This window comes from Lepisma saccharinum, chromosome 23 (genome assembly GCF_977018435.1).
Source record: "Lepisma saccharinum chromosome 23, izLepSacc3.1, whole genome shotgun sequence".
NCBI lineage: Eukaryota > Metazoa > Arthropoda > Insecta > Zygentoma > Lepismatidae > Lepisma > Lepisma saccharinum.
Window position 1 is genome coordinate 25,547,405 of NC_139251.1, and position 12,117 is coordinate 25,559,521.

Here is a 12,117-nt window from a genome sequence, read left to right on the forward strand (position 1 = left end):
AACTTTTAAAGCTTTTTCTTGAAGGTGTCTAAAGTTCAATGACGAAGTATAATAATTGTGCATTTCAGTACACACTGTATGAAACGTAAAAAAACAAAAAGAAACTTGTGCTGGATATTCATTCATCTGCTGGATTGAGTAAGCCCCCTCAAGGATATAACAATAATATAATAATAATAATTATTAGTATTATTATGGAATAAAATTGTTTTATTATTATGAAATTTTAATAATTATTGTACAATTATTGTTATTATTTCTATTATTCAAATTTCTGGCGACGCCCATGGGAACAATTATGAATGAACCCGCCCCCCCGAAACTTCTTCCTGCCTACGGCCGTGACTATACCTAATCAGCATTTTTCAGGAATTTTGAACCTACTGCAGGATTTTTCGAGCCTAACTTTAGATTTTTTAGGACCTATTTTAGGATTTAGAGCCTATTTTAGGATTTTAGAGCCTATTTTAGGAATTTTAGAGCCTATTTTAGGAATTTTAGAGCCTATTTTAGGAACCTAAAAATCCGAGATCTATCCATAAAATACCAAGACATCCTCAAATATTTCTAAACACCCCTAAAATTCTTTCCAAAGTCCCAATTTATGGTAATTTTAACACCGAATTTACCATTACACCATCCCTAAAAATGAAAGAATGGCAACACTGTTAAGCCTTGTTTTAATGTTAATAAAAACAAACAAATGCTAAACACTAAATGCTAAACACTAAAACATAACGTTTCCACCCTTTAACTGGGTCTTCTTCAGACAAAGGTTAAATTTTCCCTTGGTCAGCATTGGAATGAAAGAAGAGTGAAGATTCATGAACAGGGATAATACCACAAAAGAATAAAATAAGAACATTAAGAATAACGATGAGAAGGGGAAAACTGGAGAAGACAATATAACAGGAAAGGGTTAATTGACGATTGCGGAAGTATTCTGATAGCCACCGCAATTGTCAAGCGCCTTTTTTCCTTAGCTTTGTTTTCATTATTTTTAAATTTTTGATCTGGTTGCTGCATAAACTGTGCATTACAATATGGCATCCTGTTCTGACGCTTCTGACTAATCGCGGGGATGAGGATGTGATGATAGAGATCCCACAAAGAACATCCATGTCCAGGCCATGATTCGAACTAGTAGCGCGAGCAGCGTTCGACTCCTGGAGATACGAAAGTAAACGATGTCAGCCGAAGACCAAACAAATCACGGATGCTAGCTGAAAAGGCGGCCAGTATGAACTTTACGTGAAAGACAGAATGAGAGGAAGTGTACTGTATTTATGAGCAAGATTGTTGCTGAGAAATCAAGGCAGGCCAGCGTAGGATACACTGCAAAAATAATGATTCTGATTCATGTTGCTTGTTTAATTCTGACGTTCATGTGCAAGAAGGAAGAGCTACCATTCTCTTACTCAACCATATATTGTACGCGGATTACTCATTTGATCCTGAACCAAGATCTGCACACGTGGAAGAAAAACATGAAGCAGTCGATAAGCATGATAGAATTTCAGTACTTGAACTTTAAAGCACAGCAAACAAAGGATCGTTTACTAAACGTGCCTTTCTCACGTGCTCTCAGGAAAACAAAGGCGGTTTATCTCAGAACAAAGACGAAAACAGTGCTCTAAGCGCTTGGCACACACCGAGCGTAATCCAGCAAATAGGCATAGTTGATCTTACACGTCAGGTGATCAGGGTTTGTTTTATAAGATACAGTAATAACCTGCACAATAAGATTCATTGGTCAACAGAAAGACGTCAGCGAAAACTTGATGTATCTCTTGACTCAAGAAATGGACATAGCGTGTGCATTTCGCTCTCGTCACCAGGGGGCAACACCAGTGGCAATGTTCTCTCTCTGTGCTCATGAAATTCAACAGAGAGTATCTCTTATTTTCTAAAGAAATCGATATATGAAGCATAAATCTGGTTCCCAGTTAACGTATCATATGACGTATACGATAATAAGCAGCGTATTGTCCCAGACAGAGGTGCCCAGGCAATTTGACATGTGGGCCCCCTCCGAAATGCAGAATTAACTTCCTTGCTTGTAGATGTCCATCGATAGGAAAATACGCTACGCAGTTTGTCGTAAACGTAGTGTAGTGTGTCAATTATCTACAATTATGAATCCAGTATGAGCATTGTTCAGTTCCTCAACCAGTCGATGCCTTATTTCATCTACTGTAAGTATACAGCTGGACGAAATCCATACCCATGAAAAAATGGGTCAAAGGATGAATAAAGATTATGATTATGATTACAATAAACAATCAAACTTAATAATTCATTATCTGTTACCACTAATGTTAGTTACACGTCATATTTAGAATGTAACTTCCCACCAAATATTGTCAAGGTGGGGGGCAAGCCTTTTCATATTTGAAATAAGAGCTGAGATAAATTTCCCACATTGTCCACACTTATGTTTTACTTCAAAGGGGCCCAAAAATTCAGTAGGAGGTGGAGTCCAGGGGCAATTATCCCTTTTTCCTATGGGCCCAATACTCCCTTTTCTGTCACGCAGGGTGTATCAATTAAATCACAGTTGCAACCACGATTTTTTGTCTGGGGGGGGCAAGTAGCAGGATAAACGCACCACCACCAATAATAATAATAATAATAATAATAATAATAATAATGGCATTATTATTATTATTATTATTATTATTATTATTATTATTATTATTATTATTATTACTAGTATCAAAGACGTTATTATCCTCATAAATTACGCAGAGAGGGGTTAAAAATCGGTACTAAAGCATTTGATTGGAACAAACACCGTCAATTTCACATTAGCTAATAATGGAAAGCAAGGACACAAACTATATTTTTGAATGGCAGAAAATGAATGATAAATGCATTCCGAAGATATTTATTTTTGTACATATAACATGTATAACTTCCATTTACAACATACATATGCAACATGGAGCGACATAAAATAAGAAAATACATATGCAACATGGTTATATTAATTGTGTACGCATTCAAAGTTTATTGAATTCATATATACAACACATATTATTTAAATACATTACATTACAGAAAACAACTACGTTGCGAGCTAAGCGAGGAAGAAAATTTTTAGATCCAATTTTTGCAATTGAAAACAATATTGATTTATTTGGGCACAAATAATTTCGCTGAACGCCAAGGCAGTCTCTCTTTTCTACTATTTCCATTAGATCGCTCGGCATCCATGGCCGACTCCCGCAGCCCCCTAGCTACGGCTCTGAACCTGACGATACCGACATAAGCAGGTATTACGAGCGAAGCGAGCAAGAAAATTTGGCAAAATGTATTTTAATATGCATAAGATTTGAAATCTAAGGGGGCAATTGCTCCTCTGTTCACCCCATGCAGGTGCTTTTGGATGTCAATGTTTGCCCCCCCTGCCCCCTATTTGCCCTTAACAAGGTGCAAATAATATCAATGGGCGCCAAGCATTCTCTCTTTTACAACTTCTTTTCATTTAGATCATTCGGCACCAATGGCGGACTCCCGCCGCTAGTTAGCTTCGGCTCTGAACTTGATGAAACTGAGAAAAACAGGCCTTGAGAGCGAAGCGAGCAAGGAAATTTTACGAAATGTACATTTATTTGCATAAAACTTGAAATCGAAGGAGGACAATTCTCCTCTGTGCCCCTGCAGGTGTCCTTGGCCGTAAATGTTTGCCCCCTTGCCCCCCTAGAATTGACTTCCGTCGAAGGTGGGGCAATGCCCCCACCCCCCGTGGTTGCGTCACTGAGTTAAATGTCACCATTAAGTATTTTGTGAAGTTCATTTTTCTGACATACTGAAATTTCTTGCACATTTCTGTCGAACCAGTTCTACTTTTCCAATTTGTTACGATTTTGTGATCTGCAGTGTTCGAAGAGAAAATTCCTAGCTGCGAATTTCCTTGTTCGAATTTTGGACCAACTTGAAGACAATGCATAGGTGGAGGAAGATGCTTATGCAAATTTTCCTAGCTGTGGGGGGGATGCATTATGAAATTTTTCTTAGCAGTGGGATAGCATTCCCCCTTCGTCCCTCCCTCCCACACATACTTCGAGCACTGATGATCTATTAATAAAACGGTTCTTGTTATATGAGAAAGTCTTTAAGAAATATATGTTCCGTGGTCTATTGAAAAGAAATGGCATCGTTGAAATTTTGAATAATGATATTAAGGTCCACTAACAGCAAAATTATACATCGTGTCCGTGTGGAAACACCTTTTTGGGGGCCCAGTTCTTCCAATCGGCATTTCATTGACAGATTTTAAGTAAATAGTGAATCGCCACCTTATTATCTATCTCTCAAAATTGGAGGCCGCTGCGATTTCTTCGTAGGATTGCAATTGACTTTGTAATGTTAGGTCACCACTGACAATCTGGTTCAGTTGAACCCCCAAAATAATAAGTTTGCTTGAGTATATAACTCACTATTAGTAGCTATTAGAGGCTAATGTGAGCGACTCTTAATCTTGGCCTGGCGCAGCCAGGGGATGGTTTTGGAGTTGAGGGCGCATCTACTTCCAAATCCCAAAGAGCAGTGTTTTCTATCCTTTAAACAATTCCCCCAAACAATATTTTTTATAACTGAATTGTTTGAATTGTTATTTTAAGTTTTTAAGTCCAATTTATGCACAGATAGGCTAATCGGGACTGGACCTACAATTTAAAGTGGAATCCGAATCAATATATGCTTCCACCGGCTTTCGAACCTGGGACCCATTGGTTACAAGGGAAGGACTGTTACCATTACGCCATCGGGGAGTCCCAGTATTTATTTTTAATATCTGTGCTATTATATCTAAACTGATATATTTTTAAATGTTTCAAGCAAAAAAATTAGGGGTGTGCGGAATCCCGAAAAGTCGGGACAGCAATCGGGAAAAACATTTCCCGTCCCGATCCCGACTTCGGGAAATGAATTCCCGACTTTTCGGGATCCCGAGCAGTCGGGAAATACCGAATGGTAATTTTTAAAAGTCGTTAATTCTTGACGTTTTCTGCATTGTAAATATCTGGAACTTATCGAAAATTGTTAGTTTTGTACCAGAAAGCAAAAACAATCACTTAAAGTGAGAATGACAGGTAGAATTCGAGATTTCCAGAGATTCGGGAAATTTCGAATATTTCCCGTCGGGAAATTGCGAATTTTTCCCGTTCTGAATGTCGGGATTTGAAAAATTTCCCGTCCCGATCCCGTCCCGACTCAAAAAATTATGTCCCGCACACCCCTAAAAAATACAAAGGATCACGAACAAATTATTTGGCTGCGTGAAGCTTCTCCCCTCATCCAAAAGAGAATCCTGGCGTTGAAGTTAGAGAAAATATTTCCAATTTCTTCTTCCAATTATTCTCAGAGATTCAGGCCATCCTGATTTAGTTTCAAGAAGATATAATCTGATATATTCGTATAAGTGGATAACACAAAATTGGAAGGAAGAATGTTTGGTTGATTGATTGATTTAGTTTATTTTACTTCGCGTTTTGTGCCTCTTGACTAATTTGCGAAGATGGGGATGAGTGATGAAATGATGAAATTGATGAATGGACATTCACAAACAACCAAGCCCGAGCGGGATTCGAACCCGGGACACTTGGCGTCGCAGCGCGATGTGCTAACCACTCGGCGAAGAATGTTTGGGTAAAAGTTAATTTCTTGTACAGCTGAAGGGAGGGGGAGGGGTGATTAGCTGACTATGGTACGTGCGTCCCACTCTGGCATATTTGCTAAGGGGCCCCCCAATATTTTACTTGCGGGGGGGCGGGGCAAAGAACTGCGCTACGTCACTGAGCAACACCATCGACGAAATACATCCTAATACTTGACAAATGACCACATATGCTTTATTACTTTTATAATTTGATTTCATCTTTGAAATTATGATTTAAAACGTACTCTATTATAATACTAAAATACCTAGGTAATAGTTTCATTTTCAGATCCAGATGTTAAATGTTCACTTGCGTGTTTTATTTCTCGCTGTTTTAACTAGTCACTGTTAGATAAAATAGGAATCTACTACAATTAAGGTACACAACATATAGCTATTACCCATATAATACTATTTTAAAAGTAGTTACTTGTAGATAAAAAAGATCAATAAATATGTAAAATTTATATTTTTTAAATGATCTTACTTTGTGGATACATTCTACACATATGAAATAAGATATGATTTTAAATGTAAAACTAAAGTTTATGTACATTTTTAAATTATATTGTATCCAGAGATTTTGAAAGGTTTTGTGGGGTTTGGTAAGCTTTTCTCATTTTGTGAAATGCGATATACTAAGTTGTATTTGTAACAATTCTCTAAAATTAACTGAACTTTTCACAGCTACATGATGGTTCATCATAAATAACCTGTTCCTCCTCCAAGAAGTCGATTTCGAAGGTAACGTAAAGCAAGTTTGAGCATGACAAGGCAAGAATACCATACTGCCTCTTTAAAATCACATTTGCTACCAGCATTTCAAAAACTGTCCTTGAACAAAGTGTTTCGCAAACTGTCTCGTCATTTCCTCGACTTCTGAGTATATGTTCTGAAATATGAAATCTCAATCTAACCAATGCCTTCTTATAACAAGGCCCGTGTAACGTCATCGTTGCCAGGTCATGAATCTAAACACGATATTGCACTTTTTACACTTTATCCACACGCTAGGAACACTACGTTCAAGCTAGATCAGTTGTCCGTATATTCAACAGACATTTTGACTAAACTGCGATCCATGACCTACCAATGATGACGTTGCATGCACGCCGAGTTTGTACGCGCAGGCTTTGTTGTAAGTAAGAAGGTACTGGTACTGACTGTCCCAGCACTCCTAAAGCAAACAGGCCAGCAGGAGAGGATGTGTGCACTTGCTTGTTTGCAGAGATTGCAAGAGTTCCAAAGGCAACACTAAATACGTGAAGGCGGGAATGGCCCACACGCTACAAGGAAATCTTTCTCTTGTGCGCTTGGGCGTACAAAAATGGATTATTTAAAAAAAATGTTGAGTGAAGAACAGACAGCAAATTTTCTTGGTTCGCGCAAGGTAAATCTAGCAGATGAATGAGTGAATATCCAGCACAAGTTTTCATTTCAACGTTTCATACAGTGTGTACTGAAATGCACAATTATTATACTCTTTTATTAAATTTTTTATAACTTCAAGAAAAAGCTTTACAAGTTAGATGGAAATTTTAGTCATAAAGGTTTTGTTGTTTGACCTTAAAACTAAATTTTTGGAATTTTGAAAAGTGTGGAACCAGTTATCCTTTTTTAAAACAGCCTGGTGCATGGATTGTAACCTCAATCGCGAACGTAATGCGCTAAGAAACTGGAGATCCTAGGTTTGAACTCCTATCAAGGGAGACTTTCGACTTTTTCGGACGGAATTTAAAAGTTGGAAAGGGAATTTTGGGACAATCGTAAGGGAATTTCCAGTCTATATTCCTTGTGACGCAGGAACAACACTGGAAAGAGGACAGCAGAAGTGAAAATGGAGAGGCTACGATTCCGAGAATAAATCCTGTTTCACTCAAGTTTCAGAATTCCAAATGTATGAAAATTCTAACTTGATCGTTTCAACATTGTCTCCTTGTATTTTTGCGATGCTTCGAAAACAAAAAAATGAAAATGAGTTACAGATTTTGGTTCCTGAACTTCCATTAATCCAACATGTCAGAAGTTTGGTGGGGGGGGGGGTTTGAACCCTAGAAACCCCCCTCTAAATACGGCCATGAATGAAACTGAAGAATTCTAGCAACTGCTTCATTTCGTTTCATGTTAACACAACAATGACATGTTTAGAAATTTGAAAGGAACAGCTTGTTCAAGGGAGGCCAATGACATACATGGACACAGAAGAGAAAAGAAAGAACAGAGAGAGAGAGAGAGAGAGAGAGAGAGAAGAGAAAAGAAGATGGAAAGGGAGAGCGAGAGAAAAAGCACCCCTTCGCAAACTCCTGCCAATCTTGATTTAGTTTGATTTGATTTAGTTTATTTTACTTCGCGTTTTGTGCCTCTTGGCTAATTTGCGAAGATGGGGATGAGTGATGAAATGATGAAATAGATGAATGGACATTCACAAACAACCAAGTCCGACCGGGATTCGAACCCGGGACCCTTGGCGTCGCAGCGCGATGTGCTAACCACTCGGCCACAGGGTCGGGCACTCCTGCCAATCATCTAATTTTATATATTGAGGGAGTTTCATGGATAGTAAACTCCCTCATTGACGCCTAAATATAAGGGACCACCCACTAAACGCTCAAAGAACCTTACAAATGTCAGCTGTCCAGATTGATTGGACGAGGAATGAGGGGGAATTCGCTCGTCTGGTTACTAATTTTTTTGCATCTGTGGAACTATATGTATAATTTTTTATGCAACATCGCGATGATTCAAGAACAGCACAGTTTACGCCATCAGGGAGACCAGTGGAGGGGGGGGGGTGTTGCCCCCCGTTAAGAAAATTTGCATAAAACATCTCCCAGCTACTGCATGTTCTCCATGTTAATCCATGCAACCATCCCCCCAGGTAAGATCATTGAGGAAGATTTGAATTTTGTCACTTAGCGTCGCTTTTCTGCCACTTTTGGATAATCGCAATGATATGATATAATCGATGAAGGGACACTCACAAAGAACACCCATGCCCAGGCCGGGATTCGAACACGGGACCCCTATCCGCCACAAAGGTTGGCTGATGGCTTCCAGGAAGAACCGATTGTCGGCCAAGCAAGCATTCCTTGATGATTATTGATGAAGTGCATTGCCCTTAGGTGCATTTTCAGATGAACAGCGGTCGACCACCTTGCAGCGAGATGCACATCTAAGCAAGGCGACTGTGCGGTTTCCTGGTCGTTGTCCTGGCCGGGATATGCACTCCAGGACTTATGTTGCTCTTTTCGAAAGCGGACTTAGAGTCATCCATCTTGCGGTTCGTGGCGAAAGAAAAGAAGTCAAAGAGAAACGAGGCTTAATTTCCAAAGGTAAGTTTCCTACGTGAGCACCAAGTTCGATGCCCCGCTGCAGTGTTGCCACGTGAGTGAAAAATGTCGGTAGCGCAACAGTCGTGTCGTGTCAGCCCTCAGAACATTGAACTCTTTTTTAAGATACGAAATGCTAAAAGTGTTGAATTCTGAACAGAATTGCAAAAAATTCCCTGTTGCTAACCACAATAATGTCCGATTACAATGAGGCAAGAAAAACTGACTAAGCGTTCTTCGAACGTGTCAGCTACTTGCTGACCCTGAAGCAAAGTGTACGTAACACTTTGGTTGGACTTCGTTAAAAGTTAATATTCTCAACTGTTAACTGAAAGTTCGATATTAGTTGTTTTTTATTTTCACTCTTCGGCAAGTTCTGGTTAATCGCGGCGATGAGGATGAGTGATATGATGAAGGAAGAGACACAGAGAACACCGGAAGGGATTCGAACTCGCGCTGTGCTAACCACTCCGTTAGGCCCGCTTTAGACGAAAGAATTTTCCTTAGCATTTTTCTTAACATTTATGCCATGACCACAAAGCTACCGCGTAAAGCGAAAAATCTTATGGCATTTCAGATGCCATGGCATATTTCATGGCATTTCTCAAGGATAGAACCCGTCTTATTCCCGTAGCATTTTTCTTAGCATAACCAATCAGAAGCGACCTCTACGTCACGAGTTGTAATGGCGGCCGTGTGAGATGTAAACAACGTATCACTTCAAATTTTTAAAAGCCGATAATTATTCAACCGAGAGGAATATCGCTTCGTATTAAATGGTTTTAGGTAGAGAAGCATGGCACTGATTAAATATATACTTTACAACGTTTACTGTACACGTATGGAAGAATATTTTAGTTTCTTCAATTGTGAACACCGTGCACTCGCCATATATGGTGTAACTTGATGTGCCTATCGTGCTGTATGTATTATACATTGTAATTGAAACAGCTAACCGAAATGTCCCATGAAATGCTTTCGTGTAAAGTACTACCTGCTTTAAGATTTTGTTTCTTTATTAGTTCATAATAGTTATTATTCTATTCAATTAACGGTGGAGCCACAAAGTGGTTGGTATCCCACTTTAAACTGTAGGTCCAGTCCCGATTACCCTTACTATGCATAATAAAGTGGACTTAAAAAACACCAAATCAATCAATCATTGTAATCAATAGATACATGGTAATAATTATTATTGTTATTATTTCTACTAATTAAGTTTTAACAATGGGCAAACATTTCTGTGGACGGCCATGCTGGAAAGATAAAATTTCTAGAAGCAGCGACTGGCAACACTGCGTCCTGGAGAAAAGATGGAGAAGAGAAGGAGGACAACCACCTTCCAGCTTCCAGCTCCTCACGACGCCTATTTGCTTTACGGCCTCGAGTGTGGTAGACCACACGACTGCATTCGTGTCCTCTGCTGGTCGGTCATCGAACTGGTTATTTAAACATGCGTGGCCACTGGACGTAATAACTGCTTTTTCTGGTTAAAAAAGAGAGGCCACTCCTTCCTTGTTACTTGCTGCACGTCTGTCGGATGCCACGAAGTGTCCCGGGCAAGACGAAGATTCCAACCAATAACGTTTTCCGGAACAACGAGATACATGTTGGAATATTTGTCTTTGTTATCAACTTCGAAACTGGAAATATATCTTTGGTGGGCGTTCAACCAAGGAGGAGCGTACTGGTCATAAAAATGAGGATATCCCCCCTACCTTGGGCTTTGCTTCACGTTGTATTACATTGCTTCCGGTGGCGTGCCCAGGATTGTTGAAAGGGGGGCGATTTACCTGCATTTTTTGGTAGTCAATGGCCCTCATTTTGTCATTTCCCCTGCCTATGACTTTCTTTTTTAAGGAATACTGTGCTAAAGGGGGGGGAGAAGGTGTTATGACCCCCACCAACCACCCTTGGGAACGCCACTGATTGCTTCTCATATCATCTTCTTCTTAAAACTGTATGTCAACGCAAATGAAATAGTCTCATTATTCAGAAGCTGATTGTTGTACAGGGTGATTCAAAAGTTCGGCACCATAAGACAACTTCAGTGCACACAGCGAAAAATGGAAACAGGAGAAAGTTGTAGGATGTGGTTACCATCAATCGAATGCTTTGCATTTCAAACGTAGACTGCACCGTCAAGGCTTGGTGCGAGCCTTGCTGAGAATTGAAAATGACTTCTTTCCACATGCTTCGTATTTAAATGCAACAACGCATTTTCCATTCTCATTGAGGCTCTTCTCTTACCAGTGAACAGCCTTTCAAAACTCACATTTCCAACAAATTTCCCCTCCTTCCATTTTCCGCCATCAGCACGAGTTGTACGATGGTGCCAGACTTTTGAATCATCCTGTATTTGTATAACATACTAATGCTGTTGATGTCTTGATATGTTAAGGGAGACATCTAGATCGTGTGTTTTTAATTTTCCTTCGATGTTCATAAATTCTTTCTTGAAGAATTTTGCCAGGTTTAGCTGCTGACATTTACACTAAATAATAAATGACTGCAATGTTGATTTTTAGAAGACAATAGCCTTTTTGAACTACAAACTTTGTCTGTTTTCGAGATTGGTCTTGAACTCTCCTTGACATTGTGTTGCAATGCTCTTGATAAGCAGTTGATTATATTGGGATGCTAAGGAAAACCATATCTAATTTTGTGTATTCTCTTCTTCTGGATTGCATTGCCTATGCTGAGTGAGTTCTGAGCACCTTTGGAGATTTCGAGAACAAAATTCACACTCCACATAATCGTTAGAGACAAAGTACTGTGTTTGACCTACAGATGGTGGGTTAATCGAATACAACGTCTTCCTTGCAGTCCGCGCTCTTCAATACACTTCAGTTCCTACAGATAAATGATTTTATTGGTTCGCCACGGAATTATGAGATGGACGTTAATACGGGAGAACCAATCACATTATTTGTTACATTCCTCTTTCTTTTGTCTCCAATCTACACGGATAAAAATATGTTCTTCAGACTTAATAATAATAAATCCAACATTGTGGTTTGTAGTTTGTTTGTCCTTGGTCACACTTCCAATAACGGCAAATACCTGACATAGTTCTGTACGTGATTGCACTGTCAATGAGCGTGGAGAAGGAAGAAAGAAGAAAAA